Genomic DNA, 25,141 nt, shown 5'->3' with positions numbered 1-25,141 from the left:
ACAAATTTACTAACTAATCTAATAAATGTTTACCTGAGTGAATACTGTTACACAATTTGTTTGGGGTAGTGTTTTAACATAATCAAAATAACTGGCGAATTTACTTTTAGGTTTAAATTGGATACAAGGGGCAACCTTATGAATGTTAGCAGGAGGGCGACCGCTAGGGGGGCAATAACCGCCCAAACTAATAACATTTTTGTGATAGTGGGGCAAACTGACCGTTTCCCTTGCACTGTCCGTTATACACATATAACAATAAGTGTTTTCATATAACACACGTTTAGGGTTATTACCGCATATATTTTAATTTTGATAATTTGAGTGATTATAACCACTAACAGGTGGTAATGGCTCTAGAATACAATATAATTTTAGAATAGTCATTTTTTTTGTCCTTCGACCCGTAAAAGAAAATCGAAAAATTAACTGGGAAATTAAATAAAATTTTGAATCAGCTGATAAAACTGTAGGTAGTCACTTAAAATACCATAAGTCATTCGTATGGGCGTACACAAGCTACGCGGCCTCGTATTTCTAGCCCGTATTAAGAGAAATGAGAATTATAGCAATGACCAACCAAGGGTTCTTTATAAATGTAATAAAAGAAAATTCAAATTTCACTGCGACCACGAAAATATTTTCTGAATTTGTTAGGGATCGCACAAATGCTTCTAATAGTCGGCTAGGGCTCTTCAAGTCTGTAACGCCTGTAACGAACGCGTTCTTAAGTGCAACTCGTTACAGTAGGTTGTCTGTATACAGTAAAATGCACCCTACTCACTGCACGCCGTTTCCGCTCCTAGTCACGCCCGATCTACTGCCATCTACACGTACTGCCTTTGTTTATGACCACTTAAGCCTTTATTTCATAACTGAGAAAAAAGCAGAAGCTACTTTCTTCACTAATCCGTAAATAAACGTCTGCTCATCTCGCTCCTGATAATTACACCCGTCGCATTGTTTAAATAAACAATGAGCTACAATTAAACCAAGCCCATTCATTAGTTGCGTCGGTGTGTAGCGCACACCACTGTATAATAGAGGTCGGAGTGCCAAACGGCGGGCCCAAATGTTTCTCAGACAAATCGATTGATCGATCGGGATCGATGAGTTGGCAGGTATGTACGCACGTGCTACGATTGGCCGGACACGCGCCACTCGCAAACCGAGGACAACAATGAGCTTACAATACATGAATGACACGCTATATCCTAAGCCCACTTATACGAACGTAAGTGCTTGCCAAAAATTCTCATGATGTCAAACAGGGACGCAAATAGCGATCGCCCGTGGTACGTGCCAACTACTGACCGGTGAACCTGTGAGGTGTATTAGGGACGCTTGTGTGCGTGGGCATCCGTGGAACGTAGCCACATTTTATTTATGCAGATAGTAATGTAAGATATTTATTAGCGTGTGGGATATGATGTATCACTCTAGAAGTTTGACAATAAAATTATTCAAATTCAACTCTCGGGTCAATGCGAGCTGCTTTAATTCTTTGACAGCCAATTCGGGAGAAAGGTGAAATTTAATTTAAAAAAATTTGCGAGTGCGAAAGGAATTAGGTGAGCAAAAACGATTCTGAAGTAAGTAGAATTTGAATTTAAAATGATTTATAGAGGCGCGGGGAGGCGGCTAATGAGCCGCTGCCGACACGCGAGGGGCCCGCGTTTACGTGGTATATATGCAGAATGTTTAACGTCTCAAAGTTCACATATTGTCATTATCCGTACTCTTTTAAAAGTAATACAAAATGTGTTGTGAATTTTTTTCAATATATAAAATTTATTTCTGTCTCAAAAAGAACAAAGCAGAGTTTAAAATTAAGAATTATGCACTCTGTAAAAGTTCCCAACAAGTTGCATCGCGGCGCTGCGTCGTAGCTTAACGTTAAAATATGCATTCGCGCGGAGTTATCTCGGCCACTTGCCGTCGCCCCCGGCGGTCAGCCCTTGTTTATATACTTTTATATGAGTTTAAAACGCTAATGCTTAATATTCGTTGTATACAAATTTTCTCACCTAAAATATAATATGAACATCGGTATGGAAAAGGTTATTTACGTAATTTATCTCGTCTGGCGTTTAACCTACATTTTTTTTTATAGAACAGGGGGCAAACGGGCAGGAGGATCACCTGATGTTAAGTGATACCGCCGCCCATGGACAGAGGGCTCGCGAGTGCGTTGCCGGTCTTTTAAGAATTTGTACGCTCTTTTCTTGAAGGAAGGAAGGAAGGAAGCCGAATTGGTTCGAAAATACTTCGGTGAGCAGCTGGTTCCACAAAGTGGTGGTGCGCGGCAAAAACTGCCTTGAAAAACGCGCAGTTGTGGAACGGTGGACGTCGAGGATATTTTTTATTTCGATATAAACATTTCAATTTACAGTTTATAGGTTTTTATAAATACCCGAGGACAGCTCCCATGATGAATGAAGACATTTGTACATGGTATGGACCAGAAGTCCGCCAGTAACGAAGCGTTGCGGAAAGCCGCAGGGGCGAAATTAATGCAACGGAAGCGGCACCTTCTCCAGGTGTTTTGCTAAATAGCCCGGCTCACCCGGTTTGCCCGGCTCGCCGTTATGAACGTTGTAAGCTCGAGGGCCATTCGCTTTAAGAACGCCCGCGCCACTTTGTAACGACCTTAATGAATCTTGTTACTTATAGGCTCGCGTAAATTGCCCGTTTTACTAAAGTGGCGAAGGAAAAAAACATTGGGCCACCATAATAAACGAACAATAATCCCGTGTTACGAGTAGTTTGATTTTACAAAACGATCATATAATTGAGTGTCCTATATATATATTATAGTATATAGGACACTCAATGTAAAATATTGATCATATATTACATTGAGTGTCCATGGGCGGCGGTATCACTTAACATCAGGTGAGCCTCCTGCCCGTTTGCCCCCTGTTCTATAAAAAAAAAATCCGAAAGCAGTTTTAATGTAAATGTTGATGTTTTAGCTAAGCAGTTTGTTTACGGTAAACATTGAACGTACGCCACATGTATCCGAGTGGAAAATTCAACTATGTGCATGTGATGTTACTAGAGCCTCGGGTCGCCTACGCCCAATCAGTTAAAGCGAGCTGATGCAGTCATTAGTGTAGGCAAACGGAACAGCGGCTTACGTCACGACACTCAGACATACTTCGTCTCGCTTTCCTAAATCACTGGTTCATATGACACACATGCATTATTTAACTCTAGCCAGTGTAAGACCGTTTCGGTTCTATATAACAATAGTATGAGGCTAACAAAGATTCCAAATGGAACGGTTCTTCATTATCTTCATTTAAAGAGTTCGTTCAACTACTGAGATATGCAGACTCGTTTATTAATTAACATTCATCTGTGAATTAGCCACGGAATTTCAGTGCATTTTGTATAATTTTTGAATGCAATTGCCATCTGCATAATTAATTAATCTCTTAAGTATTCAGAAGACTGCGATCGTGTCGAAGCTTGCACGAGAAGATAAAATGCGATAACTGAGCGGTAGTCTAACTACAAAATAAAGAGCCTTTAGTGGGTACGATAAGGGAAGTTTAAAGGGAGTTTCGGGGCACGGGTCGGACCGATAAATTGGGCGGCACTTAATTATGATCTCGGGCGGCATCTTGCAAGCGGCTAATGTCCCGGACTCGTTTAATGCGCGAACTTGTAGTCTCCGGCGGGCGCGATAAATTTCCATCTGTGCCCCTCGCCCCGCACCCAGGGGTGCTACCCTGCACGGCATACGTCGTCTAATTTGTTCACCTTAACTTCGCACTACCCGCCTTTACCAGCTTCTAGTTTAAATTGCTAACAGTTACTTACGAGTTTGGACTTTGGGAAACAATACGTACCGTTAAGTAAAGTAAACACTTTGGTAAAGTTTGAATTTCAAGAGCACGTCATCTTTGCTTCAGCATTGAAGAGAATGTATGTGTTCTGTTCGGAAAAATAAAAGCCAGTGAAGTTGTGAGTTCTAAGCGTAGTTTAGGCTTATCGCGTCGAGAGCTGAATAAACGAATCCCAGCTAGAGCTTGAGCTGTACTTAAGTCGACGCAGCACGCGGGTCGTTCCCACGCTACATCGTATTCCACTCACTAAAATCCGACAACTCAGTAAACATCCTCACATAAATCAATTTTCTTAGTAGACAACAGTCATTAACTCTGATTGATTTATGATTCACAAAAGTCAGATTTAGCTGCGCGTTAAAAAGCTATGAAGGACTTTTTACAGGAATTTTCCAATTATATCACTTATACAAAGTGTATTTTATTGAAATAAATTTGCATTTTCTTCAGCCTTCACGTTGTGCACACAGTTGTTAGACTGTGAGCGCATTGTTGTGGTTTTTATGTAAATTTAGTATGTACAATTATGTATGCACGTTCTACTTATTGAATATTTATTGCAATAACCTTAAATCAGGAGCAACACGTCGCGCATTAAGCGATAAAGCTAATATTATAGAGCATTATAGCAGGCCAGTACATTAGGAGGTGTTGGAGTGCTATTGCGTCGTGTTAGGTTAATGTGGGGCGTCGAGGGGCGCTGTGGGGCGCCGGTGGGGCGCCTTGCCTCGATATCCTCGTAATTACAGCCAAGACGCTGTCGAGACGTAACGTCGCACTAACGACTTTTATGGCGAATGTAACATTGCTGGAACATAAAATAAATGTGCCGCCTAGACGACGATACAATATTCTCCAAATGCCTTCAAATATTTGCTAATTCGAATGCTACTTTTTAATATTTACTAAAACCTTTTTGGAGTTACTGTTTCTTGGTATTAAGTACACAAGTTCGTGACAGACGCTACGCGAATAATAAATAAATAAATAAAAAATAAAATCATTTATTTCAGACCAATTAAAAAGTCCATATATTGTTAGTATAGCAAAACTTATAAGTAACTATGTTAGTAAAATTATTAAAAATATTTCAATATTTATTTCATTAGTCTACGTTGCTTTTATTTAGATACGTTGATAATATTATGCGGGTAGGGCTTCCATTTTCAAAATTATCAAACTTAATACCTTATTCTAAGAACGTTAATCAAAATTAAGTAGAATCGATTGTGGGACTTGGTAAAACAAAGACTAATGTTTACTCTGTATTTGGATTATATAACTTCGTATGTAACATAAAACCTTATGAGGCGATAAATATCTGGAATACTGTTGTTTCTTGGAGTTCGTTTACGAAAATATTTCAGAATAAAAATGTTTGCTAATCCTTCTTTCATAATCCTTATATATTTTAGTGGAATTTCAAGTTGGCCGACGCAACTACTTTACTATTACAACTTTTGTTTATAAGCACTATAATAATAGAATAATAATAACAAGCACGTAGCTTATATAATTACTTCGTCTAACAAAAAAAAATAGTCATTATAGATATATAAGGTATATATCTTCCTTTATACACCTTTTGTTCTTTATGTAACGGACTGTGTCGTACAATATCGGCCTCGGTCCGTCATTTAAATCTTTATTTCACATTAGCTTTATGTGCCCCAGGGAGGTTAGCGTAGTGCACTTTTATTGCGGATGAAATGCCGTAATTGCCTCTCGGCGCCGGCCCGTGACTGACGAGCTTCGTACGTGCTAATTGTCCATCTTAAACCTTCACGAAATATACGTGTCATCTAACGTGCGAATAATAAGTTACATTCGACTTGTGAGCCCGGTTTTCAAGTAATACAGTATATTAAACTCTAATTGTACAGCCGTACAATTAGAGTATTATAAATGCCAACGTGAAGAGGCAATAAAAATTATTCGCCATAAAATCTTAGCCCAATTTCAAATCTTAGAGTATTTTTTAAAAATGAAGTAACCGAGAACGGTTTGATGTACCGACCTTTTGGCTTACCAAAAATGGCATAATATAAAAAGAAAGTATTCAAAACAATAAGAGCTTTTCATAACTCAATCCCCTAACAGCGGTAATCTTGACAAATGAGGGTCTTTCGAGTGTAGACACTATGGGCTGCATTGACAAAAAACCCGAATAAACATGTGGATATATAAATGAGCATACTTTTATTGAGTGGAGGAAATGTAAAGGAAATCGTTTCCCGCGTCATTACGAGACGCATCAATCAAAGAAAGACCTTCTGTCGGCAATACATGCCTATAGGCGACCACTCGCACGCAACTTATTTAAATTGTGTCCCACCAAAAAACGTGTCACAATATAACTTCTACATTATTTTATCGTTTTATAAACACATTTTAAACAACGTAGCCGAATCTTTTATAATAATTAAAATGTTTGAATTTCGAATGTAGATACTGTAAATGACGCATTGAATAAACAATTTCGAGTATACGAATCTGGCTTCGTCTTAAACAAAACATAACCTCGTTGAATCAGAATAAATAGCCATGAAATATAGGATTACTGGGTAGTGTTTTGGCAAGAATGGGCCTAGATTTTTATGAACTGCTAGGGGTTAGTTGCGATATCTGCAATCTACATTGTGTTCCGGCGCCGTCGCGTCTAGCGGTCGCGGCGGCGGTGCATTTGTTAGACACGCCATGACACCACGCTTTTCCAAACCCCCACACCCCAACTATCACCAAGTTGTGACTAATTGAGATTTTAGCCTACTTTCATACACTGAAAGAACTGGAACATTACACTCGGCAAGCGGATACAGCGGTCACATAGAGGATTTATATCAGCGAGAATCGCAGACGCTCGAGCAATTAGGCACTAAAGCATTCGACACGTCCACCTTGTGCAACGCCCCATTATCCTATGCAAATCCGGATTAATTCCCAAAGTTAGCGTTGCCGCGGGTTACCTGCTATCGCGACCATTAATAACATGCTGCTACAAACAACTCGCTCCACAGCGTTACTTTGCTACGGGCCGATATACAGCTCCAACCTTACATTATGCAGAATTGACGTGATAAAGCGCTATATCAAATACTTAAGCGAATATTTCAGTGAGCGAACATGGCGTCTTCAATATTTATTATAATACACAAATATTTATATACGGTAACTCGACGCGAGTTTGGGAAATTATTTAAACATTAACGTATTTATTATATCAACAAACGTGAGAATATGAATGGAACAGTTTGTATGAACATTAAATTATGTGTAACAATAATTTTAATATATTTTTATAAAATAAAATTTACGATAAGCAATCGTTTGATTTTAAATTTGCTGTTATTTTTTGCTTCGCAACACAGGAAAGAGTATTTAATTAGAGAAATGGTAATTCGATTAGAGAGAATGAAGTACAGCGGTGTTTATCGAATTAATCTCGTAAAACAGGTTAGTTGAATTAAATAAATAGATCATTGCGAGGTCAAAGGTTCGGGTCAGGTAGGGGTCCAAAAAAATCCCTTCGTTTAAGAACGCATTAAGGATGAACAATAAAAATATACAGTATGTATAAAGTGCGTTATTTAGGCGTTACACCTTTTTATATTTATTTGTCATTTGTTGTTAGCTTATGTTTATTATAATACTACTTTAGCCGTATACAAATATCTATGGCAAAATTTTGATGATAAAACGGTGCAATGGTACTAATGAAAATGAGGAAATGCAATTACAACACAGAGAAATGTATTATAAGGGTAAGCACTTACGCACGGGTTAGTTAGAGGGGTGGGGCTCATGTTTGGGGACTGAATGCGGTAGAACGAGACTGGGTGTCTTAACGCCAACTTTTACTGTTTAAGGCGTGTTAATTTTAAGTCAGGAAAAATGTTTATAAAATTGGTTTATATGAACTAGCAGTTAAGTTAAGATTAATTAAAAAAAAACGGGATTTTAATGATTTATGATAATTGGAGATAATAATAAAGTTTTGGGTATATTTCAGTAAATTATAGCGTCGGTTACAACTATTATGACACGAAATTAAAGATATGAAATATCATTAAGAATTTAATCTAAAATAAAATAATTAAACGATGATTTGGTTGGACAATATTTCAATTATATAAAGGAATAATAAAAATCTTACCAAACAGAAATATTTGATCTCTAAACAAAGGGAATAATTTCCATTTCACTAATACACTTTACGTGTCCGTCCACGAAGACGGCTCGATCGGGAATGGTCTGGCTCGATGGCCACCTACTTTTTCAATTTAATTAAATAAGGCTTCAGATTAACTTTGTGCGGCTTCACGCAGTGTACTGTTTCATTTTTCTTCGCCACATCAACATAAATATAACGTACGACTACAATAAGCCACCACAAATGTACATTTCTTTAATTCTATCATACCTGTCCGATGGAGACATTGTAACTTGAGAAATTTTACCTGAAACAGAAACAATACAATTAGATTCTCAATATACTTTGAGCAAGTCAATTTGAGACAAACAATGTATCGACAACAATGTAGCGGGAGTGACGAATCAAAGTTATTGTGGTGTTGTCTTGAGTTGACTCTCACGATAATGGGTTTCATGAAGGAAGCAACCGGAACTAAGGGGGGCGATTGTTTCTAATGATAAATACTGGCCGCACATCTGAAAGTCGGCACTAATTGAATAACAGCGGAGAAAATTAAATTGATTGTTTCATTGTACCTCTTTGTTTCGATGTTTCCAACGATTTATTTACCTTCAAAAAATATTTGATTGTTGCCGCACGGTACTCGCTTTAATTTAAAATTTCTCAGTCACTCTTTATTTTTCGGCTTAATAATTAAAAGGCGCGCGTCCACACTGACAATCAAGAATCGACTGAGGAAACTATTGTTTGACACTTGACATTTGACACCTAAGCGGGAAGCCTGACAGTGCATTCTGAGACGATCGCTCTAGCCCATAAACAATATTGACCGATAACATTATGAGCTCTAATTAATTAAAAATGGTAATTTAGTTAATATTATGATAAATTAGCGTTGCGTGACATAGCGGATATGAGGTCAGAGGAAGCAAGTTTGACTAGAAGCGAGCGCGTATAACGCAACTTTAATGTAAAAGTGTATTTTAAAAAATGTAAAAAATAAATAAATGCTTTAACTTTTCAATGCCTTCATGTCTATTAAATTTACAAATTATTTGAGAACAAAAACAGGAACAGGCAAAGATTAGGTGGAATTAGGCAAATTAATCGTAAGTGAAAAGCGGATAGGAGCAAAAACTTAAATGCGTGCCCGAAAAGCCGTCGGTGCGAAAATGTGGCATTAGGCGCGGTATCTGATCCGGGTAACTCGTTTCAGGAGCGTGAATTATTTACGCCGTGCCGAATACGGGGTCAAAAGATTTTAGAATTGCTATTTTTACAACAATTCAAGGATTTTTTACATTATACTTTAGTTTATTATAAAAAAACATTTTAGAATTTCTAAATACAAGCAATAGAAATAAAAAAACTGGAAATACACTGCGTCAATTGGGTTCAACCCAAGTTATTACTATTTATAGAATTTTCGGGATAGATAAATCCCAATTAGACGTTATTGTAATTACAATCTCAAGGTAAAAGGATTTGGAAACAATAAGGTGAAGTATGGGAAGCTGGGGTCCAATAAACGTGGGGTCTATCTCATTGGGGTCGGACAAAAACGATCCGCTGTCCGTTACGGTTTTGGCTGCAATTAAACACGAAAACGGTCGTTCATTGGAAAAGCGCTGAACAAGTGTACAGTTGTATCTATCTAATTACTTTGTGCCTCCGCGTCCCCGTGTGACGTCACTGCCCAAGTTGTTTGCGGTTTTTGCAAACGTTTTCCGGCTACTTCACCCAATCGAATGGTTCGAGTGTGTTCTGTTGTTTCGCCAATTTATCGAAGCTATTCTGTTCATTCTGGTTCATTGTTACACTAAATTTGAATCGCGCCTCGAAGGAAAGTTTTATTAGATTTGTTCATTTATGTTTCTCCTTTGTTTTTCAACATGTTTTAGTTTATATACAGTGAATAATTAAGTAGACGATTTGTAGACTAAAGCATAAGAATTAAATGATTTATAGAAAACACTTTTTTACCGGATTGAAGCTATGTATATTGTAATGAAATGGAGGTGGAATAGAGCACCGTGAGCAGTTTCTGCAGATACCCTTCATCTTTTAGTCGATATACCAACTCCGGGAAAATAAATAAAAATAATTCAACTTTTTCTACAGCTGTGATACTTTTTTGACATTCAACACCTTTTATCTTCAGTCACCGTGACCACCCACATGTGAGCACGCGAAATGTCGGATAAATTTAAAATAATGTTAAATGATTATAAATTTCCAATAATACATAGCTTCAATCCGGTAAAAAAGTGTTTTCTTTAAATATGTTAAACCTTTTAAATGATTTTCTTTTAATTTACTAAACAATGGTGATCAAAGTACTTTGGCTAAGTCATACACATAATTGTTTGTATAATATAACTAATATTTTTTCGGAAATCCAGATAAACCCTTAGGTAAGAGATAGAATCAAAGGTAAGCATTGCATAAGGGATAATGGCTCTCAGAAGAAAATTACTTTGGTGTTCTTTTCGGTCATTAAACGGAGTCGGGGGCGGAGCTAAATACAATCGGAATCAAATTAAGTTCATCCAGTTGCGGTGAAGGCTGAGGCGGGTTAAGTCGAGTCAGCAGGATGGCGGCCACGTGCGCCTTCCCCCTAGCTCGCAATAAGAATAAGAAATGAGCCGATAAATTCTATACGGGGCTGCTTCATAAGTCATAACTAGAAATTTACTACTCTGTATTGCACGCTTATGAATATATTACAACAACGGCACAGATATTCCTTATTCCGATGGGGCATGAAATTCGTAAAACCGAGTTTCGATTGAGAATTAAATGGTTCACGACAAGATTAACTGTTTATAGGAATGATTATTTGCGAATTAAAATCCCGTGAGATCACGAGTAAATAGAGAACGTTCATTAAGCGATGCCAGGCGACAATCACCCGAATACCTCCCCACTCCAAGGCGACAAATGAACCCGAAGTACGATCATTCCACTTCATGTGTACTCTAGCGAACTTATTGCCGGCCGACGACAGCGCATTAAAATGCAAAACGAAATTCGAACATTAATTGGATTCTAAAAGTAAAACAACGACAAACGCATTTATCGAATATTGTTTTTAATTTTAAAATTATGATAATAACTTTGTTAATGAGCTCAATACTCTAGAGTCTAGAATTTCAGATTAGAATAACTTAACAGAAATAGACAGTCGAATTAATTGAAATCTTGCGTCGCGCCGTAGCTTGCTGCGGTGTCGAACTGGGGATTGAAGTTTGAGTGAGTTTGGCAGAGGTACGTGGGACGTAATACGCCATCAGCTTTTTCCAAGCATTGAAAAATTATGGTAAATCTGCTTCCGTTTCTTGCTACAGTGCGTAGCTAAACTATGTATATATGTCTACGCGTGCCCGGTCTACGTTTTCGTAGCCGCGTAGACGGTTGACAGTTGCATATTGACGCCATCAATGTTCGCCTTTTGGGGAAACAATTTAAAAACTCATGTTAAGAACTATGCTATGGTTTATGCTCGTAAAAAGAAAGTTTTATCGTGACACGCTACTTAAGTGATAATAGTCTATGAATTATAAGAAACAGAATATTTTTGAACTGTAAATAATGACAGTCGAGTTCCATAGCTAAGTTTAATAAAGGCCGTTCGTCGAGGGCCCGAGAGGCCGACCTTAATAAAACAAAGTTTATGAACAATAACATTTATTACATAGTTGTGTATTAATGCGCTCTCCATTTACAGCGAGGCGGGCGCCGAGGTGGCGCTGCATTGTCGACCGCAAACATCTTGTGAGCCGGATAACTCACCCCAACGAAATGAATTGCATAAACTAAGCCATTATACGTACAACGATGTCGAAATATTAACATCTATTAAGATATATATAGCAACTTTTGAGACTCAGATTACTGTAAATGATCTGTGATCATTTCTAATAGGCATAATACCGGACGCATGCCTTCAATTTTTTGGGTCTAACGAATGTTTTCCTTCACCTTAAGAGCGAGTGTTATAAGTGCACATAGGCAGACAGTCCATTGGTGCACTGCCGGGGATGAAAGTAGCACGTTGAAAGCACTAGGCACACAGCTTATAGAATATTAATATTTAAAACTGCACTAATATTATTTTTATTATGATGACAGAGCTTTTAAGAATCTTTAACATGTTAGTTGCTAAAACCTACATTTTGTTTCAATATTGCATAGCATTAGCATTAAAATATAAGTTTCAAAGCGAATGGACAGTAACGGGAATCGGTGTCTGGGCCCAGAAATGGAATAAAATTTTATATGTGCACATTATCCGTGACAAACGATGCGAACGATGCGATTTCTTCGATACTGAGGAGAATCTGTTGTATTGACTTTTATAACTAATGCGTGCTTTGGTTTCGTACAATTGAGAATATTTAATTAAAGATATTACTAGCAAAATTAGGATCCCTGTAATAAGCATATTTTGTAATAAAAATATAGCATATTTAATTTCCCATTTTTTATATCGCAATTATCTTAAATTAATATGAACTGATATATATACGCATAATCAGTTTTAAATTTAGGATAACTTAAACAGAGAACTTAGTTATCAAACAAAAAGTTGACATTTTAATCACACTATGATATGGGTATAACTTGTACGTTATAATAGGATTTAATTTGATATAGGTTTAATTTTATATACTTTAAACTAAACAGTTCACTTGACAGCCAAAGGATAAAGATAGGCAACATATGTTACAGCACTTTCTATATCTTTATTCCTTTAAATTGAATATATTATTTACACATACTACACTTAACTGATTTCAATGTTGTCAAACATGACAAAATCGATATGGACTTTATTCCTATGCAACTTAACGCAATATTTTTGAAGACGAGACATATGATTTTCCTAAAAACCTTTTATTATTTATGTGTAACCGTTAAACCGCATCACTGCGCCATATTAAGCACGATCTAAATAAATTTGTACGCTTAAGAACATTTTTTCCTCACCGTCTTTGCATAAAAAAGTAATAGCTGTAGAAAAATCTGCACAAATAAACGTTATGCAAAATTGACAATTAAATGCCATTGCAAGATTGGTAATGTGTTATCGAGATAGTCAGTGCTCGTTTGCGTATCTAAGTGGCGCCGTTAGCGGGCATCGTTACTTGGGGTGCCGATAAGACATTAACGACAAGACATTCAAGTGGACAACTATAGCCCTAAATATTTACTCATCAATACAAAAAGGATTGAACAATGTATTCCATCGTTTTCAATTTAATTAATAGATTTTTTATAAGACGGTGAAAACTACCTAAATAGCAAGAAAATAAGTAAGAATTTCACTCACTAAAGTCACCGCGTCGTAAAAAAATTGTCGCTACGACTTTTGAGTCGTGAACGTGATCCTTACGATGTTTTTCTTCAGAGTGTGATGTGAATAGCATAGTAATCCAATATCCGAGACAATTGGCACGAAGGATTTTCAAAACCTCTTTTACGTCATCTACAGAGCAAATGTACTTTATTTCGACAAGGAAGCTCAAAGCTATCATAAGATATACATCAGCGTATGTAGATCGTATAAGAAAACAAGCTTTTTATTCTCATAATACGTGAACGAAGTCGCGAGCATCACGATATACGATAATAAATTTGGTATATAAGCCTATATAGGCCTGTGGACGATAACGAGATTGAAGCTACATCCAACTTTTCATGAAAATCTCGAAAACTTTATAACTTATTAAAACAGATTCCTCTCGTGTAAAGCTATATACGGAAAGCTTCCATAAATAACCAATTATTATAAGGGATTCTGAGGACAGCTAATATATTTTTATAAACGACACATTTACTAATGTAAATTTTGTGTATTAAGTTTTTAATTCTTTGACAACAGTGTTCTATATTTGAAATGGTTATCTTAATAAAAAAATGTTCTTTTATACCACAGATTACACGTATAATAACTCACGGAGACTGTTTTTAAACGGTACAAAAATAGCTTTTCGTTGGTACACGTCAGCAAACCGCGCCATAAAATTTATAGGATTACGTAGTTCAAACCGATGTCGCTGCACTGTGCACTCTAGCAATATGCAACATTTTCAAATTTCAATAAAACGATCCAATTTATTACCTCTGATATGTTATTCCAAGAAAATTGCTCATATCAGAAGATTTATTATAGACGTATATCGATACGACACATTTTATAAGCATTTTAATTTGTAACTAATAAACGTCAATAAATAGCAAAAACGGAGACACAATTCAAGATACTAAAACAACTTCTACATTAAATTCAATCGAAAAGCATCAACACGACATCCGTCGATTTAAAATTTACATATGAATAGAGATTCAGAGATTTTTTTTCGACAAAACAGGACAATTGAATAGAGTGTGTGTTAAATTGATTTTAAAGAAAAGTTTAAAGCTTTCGGAGAGAGTGGAAATTCAATGAAAGTAATGCTTTTAAGTCTATTCGGGGCAGGGGTCACTTGCGAACTCCAGGTACGGGTTCATGTTTTATTCAGACAAGAATCGCACGAGCGCCGGCGCCGATCCAACTTCTCGAACCTGACAACGCGACCTATTAAAATTTCATCCCTCTTTGTTCGGAAACAGAGATATTCGATCCATGTATGCTGCTAATACTCCGGCCGCCGCGGCCGCGATCTAAATTGAATTTCCATCGATTGGTTGCAAAAAGTAATGAATTCCAAAATGGCTCAATAGTTTTGTTCTGCTATTTTCGGGAATAGTGAAATGTGATTTTAAATTTTATAACGCTAATGAATATCAGTACTAAACTGCCAACGGCTAAATTTACAACTTGATAATTTCCCGGGTAAACTAAAACGAAACTAAAAGCTCAAAGTGTTTGCAATTTAAAAGAAATCTAAACAAAGAAGTGACGTGGCCGGTACAGACTTCACTCTCTGCCAATTAAAGAGATCGAGCCCAGCAGCGATCGTGAACAACAAAAAGAACTTTCGAAAGTGCATCCGTCTCTTAAAACTTATCTCGGCGCAGCTGTTTCCCACGTCGCATTTTATTTCGCACTCTTAGTAAATCCTAAACTATCTGAATATTGTACGAAAGCGTCTTTGGGGATATAACTCACGTATCTTAAACGGAAAGACGACAGAGAGGGCCATTTGTTTAGGTATTACAGTATCGGCTGCGGTCGCGTCTTTTTGTGTCTTGTCTGTCAACGGCCTCCACGCTTCTAGACGAAATTGAGAAAAATGTACAGTCATTTGTATCCAATATTCCTACAGTTTCGGAGCGACGAGCCGTACGTTCTGTACACATGGCCACGGTTCGCTGCACGCTGTGTAGTTTGGCGAGGGAATACGGGCTGAATATGGAATCTTCGTGGCGCTATTGTTCAACTTGCCCTACACTGTACAATGATGCGGTTAATTTGGAGAAATAAATCAGGCTCGCTTTATATTCCCGTCACAGCCGACAGAGCAGCCTCGGAAGCTATTACAGTAGCCGTAATGAGATTTAGAGCGTTCATATAAAGTTATTTATGTGGAGAACAGAACTCCTGCGAGACGGGAACTAATTACGATATCAGCGAAGTGAAACGGAAAGATCATAGTTTTATTAAATTGGATGTTGTAATGAAAAGGCTGAACTTTGGAATATTTTGTTTGGTGTAAACAACGGTTATTTTTATACGAGATGTAGGAGCCATCGATCAAAAAGGGTCTGAATTGATCGCTCCTTTGTTCGTGGCTAGATTAATCATACATCTCAATGTATGACGGCACTGATAGATATTCAATAGTGTATACCGACCGGGAACTTATGCTCACACTACTGGGCGTGAGACATTATTAGATACTTTAAAGAATCTGTACGAATACTGTTAAGATTTAATGGAACAAATGGGAAATAGACAGAAATCTATCAAATAGGGTCAAAAAAATTAATACGACAATGAAATGAAATATTTGTCATATGTATGCGATGTTAAACCTTCAGTTTGACACATGTCACAATCCGAGAACAGATTTAATCCTTTCGGCGTGTCCACGAACGGAGCCGCTCAGTAACCCGATAGCACAAACAAACGCGCCTCGCGATGTCAATTAAGCTAATTAAACACAGCGGGGAGCAGGCATTCTGCCCACACTGCCCACTGGCCACCCTCGCATCCCTTCACTGATACGTCATAGTAACAACAAAAGCCACTTCTGACAGAATGAAATTCATATAATCGCTAACCACGGCTCAAAATAAAGCTTTCGTATATATAATATTATGGATTTCACGATATTTCTGTCACGTTTACACAATTAATAAGATGTTTTGAGTCAAAAGTCGCAAGCGAGTACTGTTGACTCGGCTTCGATTAACAGTTTGCACCGTCGAAATATGCAAACAATGAGAGATTCCCCGCGTTAGTGTAAGTAATTACTCGCCGATGAAATTATGGAAATGAGCGGTGAAAAGACAAATAATAGAATGAGTGCTAACAAGAGATAAGACACGGCTTAATTAATAAAGTTTGCGAGCTTTCACGAGGCGCCGTTCGGAAGACGCCCGCGATTCAGAAACCGGATCGTATAATCGCATTCGGTTAATTGAGCGTTTGATTGGCGCTATCGGGATATGGGTTTAGGTGCACTGCTTGCTGTCTATCCTATCTCTATAAAGGCTTCAATTTAACCCACTGTTATCAACATATTCAGCTGGCCTGTTGCATTAGGCGTTAAAGATCAACGGATTTAAACGAAGGTTAAGAGTTCAGTGTTTGTTAAGCAAATATATAATTGATTTCAAAGTCTGGGAACTTTGTTAAAGGACTTATTAGTATAAGGTAGTTCACTTCTTTTGACTATTAAAGTTGAACATTCAAAAAAAAATATATATATATATATATGTATATAGCATATGTAATAAAATATACTTTATTTAAATGACATATTGAAGCCAGAAATGTTGTAGTTCCACCTCATCATTTCGAGACATCGAAGACAGTGTTCAAATAATGTTATGGAAAAAACACAAAGGGTTGTAGGAGTGCGGCAAATTTGGGAAAGTTTTAACGAGTGGGGTGACCACCCACTGGGGGAAAAGGTGTGTCACGCGAACGTCCATCAATGTACTTTCAACTGTCATCGTCCGAGCGATAGTGCTGAATACTACATTTCTATATTTGAACAAGAATAATTCATTTATTTATACTTCAAAATACATAGTTACTTTGAAAATACCTACGCATAATTCTCTCTTATTTAATTATGAACAAAAGGTTTTAAGGTAAAATAGCAAATAATTTTATATAGGTATTTTATTGGCACGTAAAAAGCTAATACCGTACTATTTCATACATTAGCAGACAATAAGCTAAACAAATTCTGATGGCAATGTGTCCAAAGGTCAAGTTAAATAATTTATATTTGTTTTAATAAAAAAAAACAAAAGTATATGTTAAGGATAGGAGCATACCCGATTTATTATAATTGCCATTGGTCTAAATTTTAAACATTATAATTTTTAAGATACAATAAAATTTTCCATTTAAAATTGGATCAATATAAGTGAACCATAAGAAATACCATTTTGCAAATACCAACAGCGACTTCTTTAACTTTTCGTAGCTTAGTTAACTTAAGACAAAAGTACAATTAAAGTAATTAATTGAGTGTTAATTGTTTGACTGATGAATGAATAATAAATTACACAGAGCGTGTAATGTCTGTCCTCTGTGGGAACAGGACTTCACACTTACACTAATTGGAGCATTTTATATATGTATGTTATACGTGCAACAAATTCCTATCTGTCATGTTTTAGTATTACTTAAGTGTAAAGCGATACTTAATACCGCATAAGTTGTTGAAAACAATCGGCGAGGTATTATATTTATATTATACTTAAATAATAATAGTAATTTGACATTAAAACCTTTTAAATTGGACATTAACAACGTTGTTAAACAAATTTCCTTTATTATGCTCATGAAGATGCAAGAAACAAGGACATAATACTAAAATGAATGACTTTATTGATTGAAAATACATAAGTATATTTTATTCAATAATTTGTTACAATAAGTGCAATGCGCGAAAAATATTGGTCTAGGTTTCTAAGCGACGTAAATAAATAACCGGATTTTGCTTGCCTGATCTAAATAATGTATTTCTTAATAATATCATTCAAATAGCACTATTTGTAGATATATTATACATAATTTATTTACTTTAAGTGTCCACCTTCATTCGCATTATATAATTGTGTATTTATATTTCACGAAATATCTAATCTCTTTCGCTTCCAAGTATTAACTACCATTGTTTCCATTGTGATAAGTTAAAATATTCATAATGTTGTCATGTATGCATAATTGCATAGAGAACTTTTACCATATTTTGCATTTATAAACGCCGCAGTATCCCATTTCACGAGTGAGCAAGTATACACGAAGTATTAACTTTAATGCACATTGACGTAATATATTTCGCACGAGAGTTAAACAAATACGGAACTATGAGTCTTGCGAAATAGCTCTACACGGATTTATTTTTTATTTAATATTCATACAGTGTGGATGTTAATCGGTGATGCAGTCATATTTCTTTCATATTGAAGAAGGTTGTAAATTAACGGTGTTAACGACTCACCAAATTTCTTAATACTTCTGTACAGTGGCCTCTTAATAAAAGATTAACGATGTCTGCGAAGGCGAATTCGTGTGCAGAACTTATTAAATACTTTTAATAAAAGGATTATATACTTTAAGGGTTATTTACGACATCCAATTGTACTAAAAGTAGATAAAAGCCGGGGCTTATTAAAGAAGTCCTGTCAGGGGGCGTCGGGGTGACTGAGTACATTATAAAAAGTGTATTTACACTCGACCTCACGCGGCGGACGGAGAAAACTTTCGTTTCGGGCGTTTTATGTGCGGAAAAATTGAGAAAAGTTGGAGCGTAACGGCCGGTGGCGGGGCAGGGCAGACTCCGGCGACGTCGAGTTTAATATAATATGTAAATCGAACGACATCGCGACCTCACACTGCCGTAGTCTACCTCACACGGGCCGTAAATCATTGCGTATAAGACGAGGCAAGTTTTACGCCAGGGCGGCACGGCAGGCCTATGAATGCAAATGAGTGACTCGGCCTGAGGACGGTTTATCGCCGAACATTTACATAAAACCCTAGGATGCCGGCGAAGGCAGTTACCACCTCGACCTATCATAGGCAACGTAAAGTAATTACCTGAAACAGCGAAACATTCAACAAATTAGATTCAGTAGACCTTTAATATGTTGATATCTTTATCCCCGTCAGGTTAAATTAATTTCTGAAGTATTTTCGCACCGAATTCCAGTAAATTAGTGGTTATATTAGAATAAATATTTCATTATAATTTTAATGTTGTCTAAAATATGATTAATTAAAGTTTTCGCGTAAGTGATGCGAGTTGTGATATAACTTTGGTCTTATGGTACGTAATATTGTAAGGATATTATGTCAAAGTGGTACTATGGCCAGCAGGTGTTGTGAAACGTATATTGTGACGATCTAACGTTGTGATATAACTATGGAGAACCGGACCCAAAACTTTCCTAGCTAGATGTTTACAAGGTTTCCAACTTTGCAAAAACAACTATACATCAAAAGTGAGTTAACTTAACTGTCGGCGACCGTTGGAGGAACGAGTTTTCATTTAAATTTTAAGGCCTCGAACCCTTCTCAACAGTCAATTGTTAAATATCTATGAAAGATTTTCATCCTAACATGCGCATGAATTAGGTCTCGTTATCGTCTTTAAGCGCCAAGCATACGGATTATTCGCACAGAATAGGCGATCAACGAATCACAAGACGCATCATTCACACGGGAGTTCTGTCTATTCAAAACTAAAGCAAAGAAAAAAGCAAAGGGAGGAGCGTCAAGAGTACTGTCAAAAGGCGGAGCTCACTCAAACCTGTGTCATTATCTGAGCACATACACACCCGGCACCCTCTTGATACTTGTTGCTAGGAAGAAAATCTGAATAGTTTTTAGTGGCATAATTATATTTTCAAACCGCTTTTGTACACCGAAACTTGCGAGCGCAAGTTTAAGCGCGATTTGTAGAGAACGCCAGTTCTACGGAGATCGGCGATCTCCACGAAGACAATAAAGAACGTAAAGCGTATAGTTTAAAAGTTTTCGCGAAAACGAAACACTCCGCCTGGAAAGTTGAAGCTGTGCCGCCAGCGCGCTGTCCCGTCAAAATAAGAAATATTGCCTCTGTTCGCCCGTGTCCTACGAACCAAAAACCACTCAAACAGAGAATCAAAACTTTTAAACTTCATATCTAGCTTGAATAAGTTTCCTATTAGATTTTTGTAAAGGATTTTAATAAGACACAGCATTACGAGTAATTTGTGATTGAAGATAGTTTCAAAACTAGATTCATAAAAGCGATGTAAGCGGATGATCGCATACACATAACATACACCCTTATAATCCCCGCGACACATTACTATGCTCATCGGCAGCCACTAGATTAGGCGTTCATGGCGCGATTGTGTTTTAAGTGTATTATCCAATTTGGCTGATATTGTGCGTGAGCTAATCAGCGGTCGTGGAGCAGTCGCGAGCTGAACGTGGGCATTATTGCACGCTCGATGCACCGAGCTGGCGAACTTAATAGATTTTGTTGCTGCAGTATCCGATGCGGCCAGCATTGCGAAATAACTGGATTATCGTTCAAATTTGTGTTTCGTATACAATCCCGGCATGCTCGCTATGTTGATGAGAAAATCTATCGCGAGCACCGAGGCCTGTATTTCCTAATATCAAACTGCAAAATTAATTAATTTATTATAGTCATTTGCCGCACAAAGAGTATCGACTATCACAAATGTACGATCTAAAATTGACGTTCACATAAAAGGCAGTTTAAATTAAGTGCTGAACAATTATGAAACGTGCCTTGTATAAATAAAAGAAGAACAAATAAAATCGGCTGAATAATTAAAATCGGCGCAAACCATTAAAAGAGCAGTTTATAATAGGAGAGTGCATGAAGTGTCCTTCATGTAGGCAGTTAAAGAGTTGGAGGAGCGCACTCGAGTACAAGTACTAGCGCCACCTCGCGCTAACGACCGGCAACCCTCCCGGTAACACCACCACTCACAACAAGACTTCGTCATACTGGGAACACCTAAACCCTAATAACCAACACAATGACCAAATAAGTCATCATTTTGAGGATAAAGTAATTTGACCAGTAGTCGAAATACCGTCGCGTAAATATTTATATATAATAGTCGCGTAATTATAATTTATATCATATTTTTTGCCTAAATTCAAGGTGCCGATATCAACAAGAAATATATATAGATTAGAAACATATTACAATTGAAAACATAAACTTTAGATAATTATTTGCAAAAGCTGTTTTGTACGTGTCCATGGGCGACCGTATCACTTAACATCAGGTGAGCCTCCTGCTCGTTTTCCCCGTGTTCAAATAAAAAAAAAGTTGATGACGCAGACAAAACCATAGATTCAATTATTAATAATTTTATGCTGACCGCAAATATTATATGAATTTTCCTGTACTCGATTATATAAATTAAACTCATTAATTAAGTAACGACTTATTATCGCACACTAAAAATGATATGTAGCGTATAGTGAGTAGTTTCATAAAATAATCATGAACATGAAAAACTATTGTCAAATGAACGCAGTAAACCAAATAGCTTAGCAGAGCTTTTCGATCGAACCGATAAATGTTTTAGTGTCCTCATAATAATATCCGACGAAACTAGAGAAAGATACAGAAAAGAAGTGATTCATTTTATGTTCTTCGAAAAGATCCGTTAGGAGTTAGGCAGAGTGATCAAAAGGTCAATAGCCTGATAATATATACAGAAAAACAATTCAATTAAAACTATATATTAATTTTGAGGTAAGAATTTTTTATGCGTTAAAATTGTGAAGCGTAAATAATTAGATGATAAGAGCGTTTACCTGCAAGTGTAATGGCTATGAATTAGTTACTATTTCTCTTTATGCGCTCCTATTTCATATGCTTTCGTACATTTTTATATATACGATATATGTATATATTTTATTACATTAAAATTTTAATGTATGTTAAATTCTAATACTGCATAATTTACTTAATTCAACCTGTTCTTTTAAACATAGGTTATATCGAACTTTTAATTCGAATATTAAATTATTATTTTTTATATTGGACATCAATACTGGTATCAATCTGGCTATTGAGAAGTAAAAAGTATAGATAAAATTTAAGCACCTAAAAATTCTATATATGCACGTTAAGTTATTTTATACTAACCACTATTTAAAAAAAAAACCAAATTAATCGAACTCTGATAACAGCCGAGTCTTGACATTGTCGTCATATTCGCGATAACGGCTAAATATGGATGTAATATAAACATTCATAATAGGTACAATAGCTGTGTCACTATTAAATCGTGAATTACTTCCACATGATCGCACCTTATACGATGCGAGAATTGCGTGGCTAATGAGCGAACTGTGACTTAATGAGTTACTCTTGTTTTTATCGTAGATATGCTAATCCCTCAATGACTATATTAAAATGACTTTTTTTATTGCGAAGTATCTTCCTTTAATGTTCTTCGATATTATGAAACGATATTGTTTATATTTATTTACTTTATCAATTTATTGCCAGTTCTTCTCTTCGATTCTACGCCATTGATTTGAGAACTGGCAGTAAATGTAAAAATAGATTCATTTAATATTTTTTATTACGTTCATAAGTGTACATTATGTTACCTAGGTGAATAAATGTATTTTGACTTTTTACTTTTTGTAATGTTATCAAATTAAAAGAAAATATTTTTGTTTTATTTAAAATGGTTCTACTGTTTCAATTTCTTTAATAATATGTACTTGAAATAATATCTTATTTGTTTAAACTATCGGAAGCGATGTTTGTAGACAATTGTTTTTCAAGTAAAAAGGTTCCAAAATCAAACATTGTAATGAATTATAAGGAATATACCTACACATTTTTTTTGACTCGCAAAATTTAGGGTCTTTTAAACTAATCCTAAAATACTTCACAAACTCGACACACACTTGCGCCGTATTCAGTTAATGTTAAATGTGTCACGTATTGCTCTTTATAATAGCAGCGCGAATGTGGAAACGAGAATACATTTCCCTGCACGGCCGACACTTTTTCGGTTTTTGGCTTTTTATTACAAACATGTGAGAAATTTCAACAAACAAATATTTCGCCGTACGAATGCGAAATGTTCACCACAAAATTCCAAATACCATTACTTATAGTAGATATTGATTTCACTTAGATGCGTCAACTTTTTAATGTCGAGCTTTAACGGGAAAGCTTGAAGGTTTGATCAGTCTAATAGATCACCAACGCGCCGTCACAAGACATACGGCCGTCTCGACTATCGGGTTTCAACAAACATTATTGCAATATGTTAAGTAATTTACTTCCATATACATTATGTAAGGAAAACTTTCGGAAATCATTTTTAAAAATCCTCGTTCTTGTGTTCTTTAAAGTTTTATATTTAATTCCTAGAATTTGTTTTATGTAAGGCGATAATTGTTGAACCCATTAACAAAAAGCTTTATTGCAAGAATAAAGGCGAGTATCATATTATATTCTCTATTAACCTATATGATATCCTTACATTAACTAACGTTGACATACATTTGGCTGTGATTCCTGCAATATACGGTAAAATAAATAATTGCATAATAATAATATAGAAAGAAGCTCATATGAGTGTTTTCTTTGCTAAGTCCGCCTTAAAAGCTTCAACGTATACAATCTTTTTAATTTAATTTCCTTCCATAAAGTTAATACTGTAATAAAGTTTAATACGTAACATGGAGAGGTAACAGTATCAATTGAGAACATTTGCAGTACATTGAGAGTTATGTATAGCTGTATGCACAGGCCTATGGTCCAGTTCCATCCGTCTCATGAATAGTGCAGAGATAATCTATCGCCTTCGATACTGTTACCGTTCATTGCATACCGTTGCTACCAAACGTTGGATCAATAACTTGGAACATCGGTTTCTCGGTGTCACGTGACATCGATGGCGTTCCCGTGGTTTTCTCGCAAGGATGGCATTGTATTATATCGTTCTAAGTAACTAAGTGCGAGAGAGATGAAAGTCCACGTCTGCAAAGCACACGATGCGCCAACAACCGGTAAGACTTGTTTATTTGCACGCATTCCAGCCGGTCCGAGCCATTCCCGGTCAAATCAGGAACACGACTCTTTTAACCTTGAAATTTAAACAGCTTTCTAAGTGGCGTATTATCGCTATCATATACGATATCGTGGTGTTATTAGAGGTTTCATGTCACGTACGCGATGAATTTACTTTAATTGGCAAATAATACGCAGGGCAATTAGGGATGCTACGGCGGGTGGAGGCGCGCGTGACGCGACTAGCGAGTGAACGTATTCAATTATGCAAACAGCCTCTCAAAAGAACTACCCCTGCTAGCCCTGGAGGATTTCGCAGTCGCTTTTTATTTTTTTTCTAACCCTTATCCGTTGTTTCTAAGTCTCAAATACCTATAGCTACTACGTTAATAAGTACAATGGTAAAAATATATCAATGTATTTTCTCATTACTGTTACAAAGTTTCCAACACGTTACAGGAAACAATGTTCAATAACAAAAATAATTAATTTTATTGTTTGAAGGTTGAGTATTTACAATGCTTCCAAAAGCTGTGGAAATGATGAAATACAGAAACAATGTCCAGCATATCCCTCGAAAATATTTTTTACAACGTGACAACTTGAGTTTGATTCCTTTTAATTAAAGCCACAAATATCCGTACTCAGAGTCGGCCATTAATATGTTCTGATCAAATATAATAAAATATTAATTAAAGACGGACGATTACTTGCTTGATCTTTTGGCTCCTAAATGGATCTATGGTTTATTTTTTGAAATGGCTTACGTAATCGTTTACTTCTAAAACGTCGCCTGTCTGATGTTACTTGGAACTATAAGTATGTTTTTAAGTAAATTCGCGATAGAATTGCGAAAGTATTAGAGTGTCACCAACCCGCGGAGCACACAATTGTCATGTAAAGCGCTCGGCAGGGCCTGCCACGGC

At 36.4% G+C, this 25,141-nt stretch overlaps 1 protein-coding gene across 12 annotated transcripts in view; it reads right to left on the bottom strand.

Moving 5' to 3' along the window:
• The window catches only part of LOC110991400 (protein muscleblind), a 158,907-nt gene that overhangs the window by 13,906 nt on the left and 119,860 nt on the right, over positions 1-25,141 (bottom strand). The window contains exon 1 of one of the 12 annotated variants that reach the window (XM_045631655.1): positions 8,008-8,274. The exons of the other annotated variants lie outside the window; for them this stretch is intronic. The gene's annotated coding sequence lies outside the window, so the exon portion shown is untranslated. Of the gene's footprint in view, positions 1-8,007; positions 8,275-25,141 lie in introns of those variants that run through there. 12 annotated transcript variants of the gene reach the window in all.

Source organism: Pieris rapae, chromosome 16 (genome assembly GCF_905147795.1).
Source record: "Pieris rapae chromosome 16, ilPieRapa1.1, whole genome shotgun sequence".
NCBI lineage: Eukaryota > Metazoa > Arthropoda > Insecta > Lepidoptera > Pieridae > Pieris > Pieris rapae.
The sequence above is the reverse complement of the archived record's forward strand: the minus strand, read 5'-3'. Positions and strand labels throughout refer to the sequence as shown.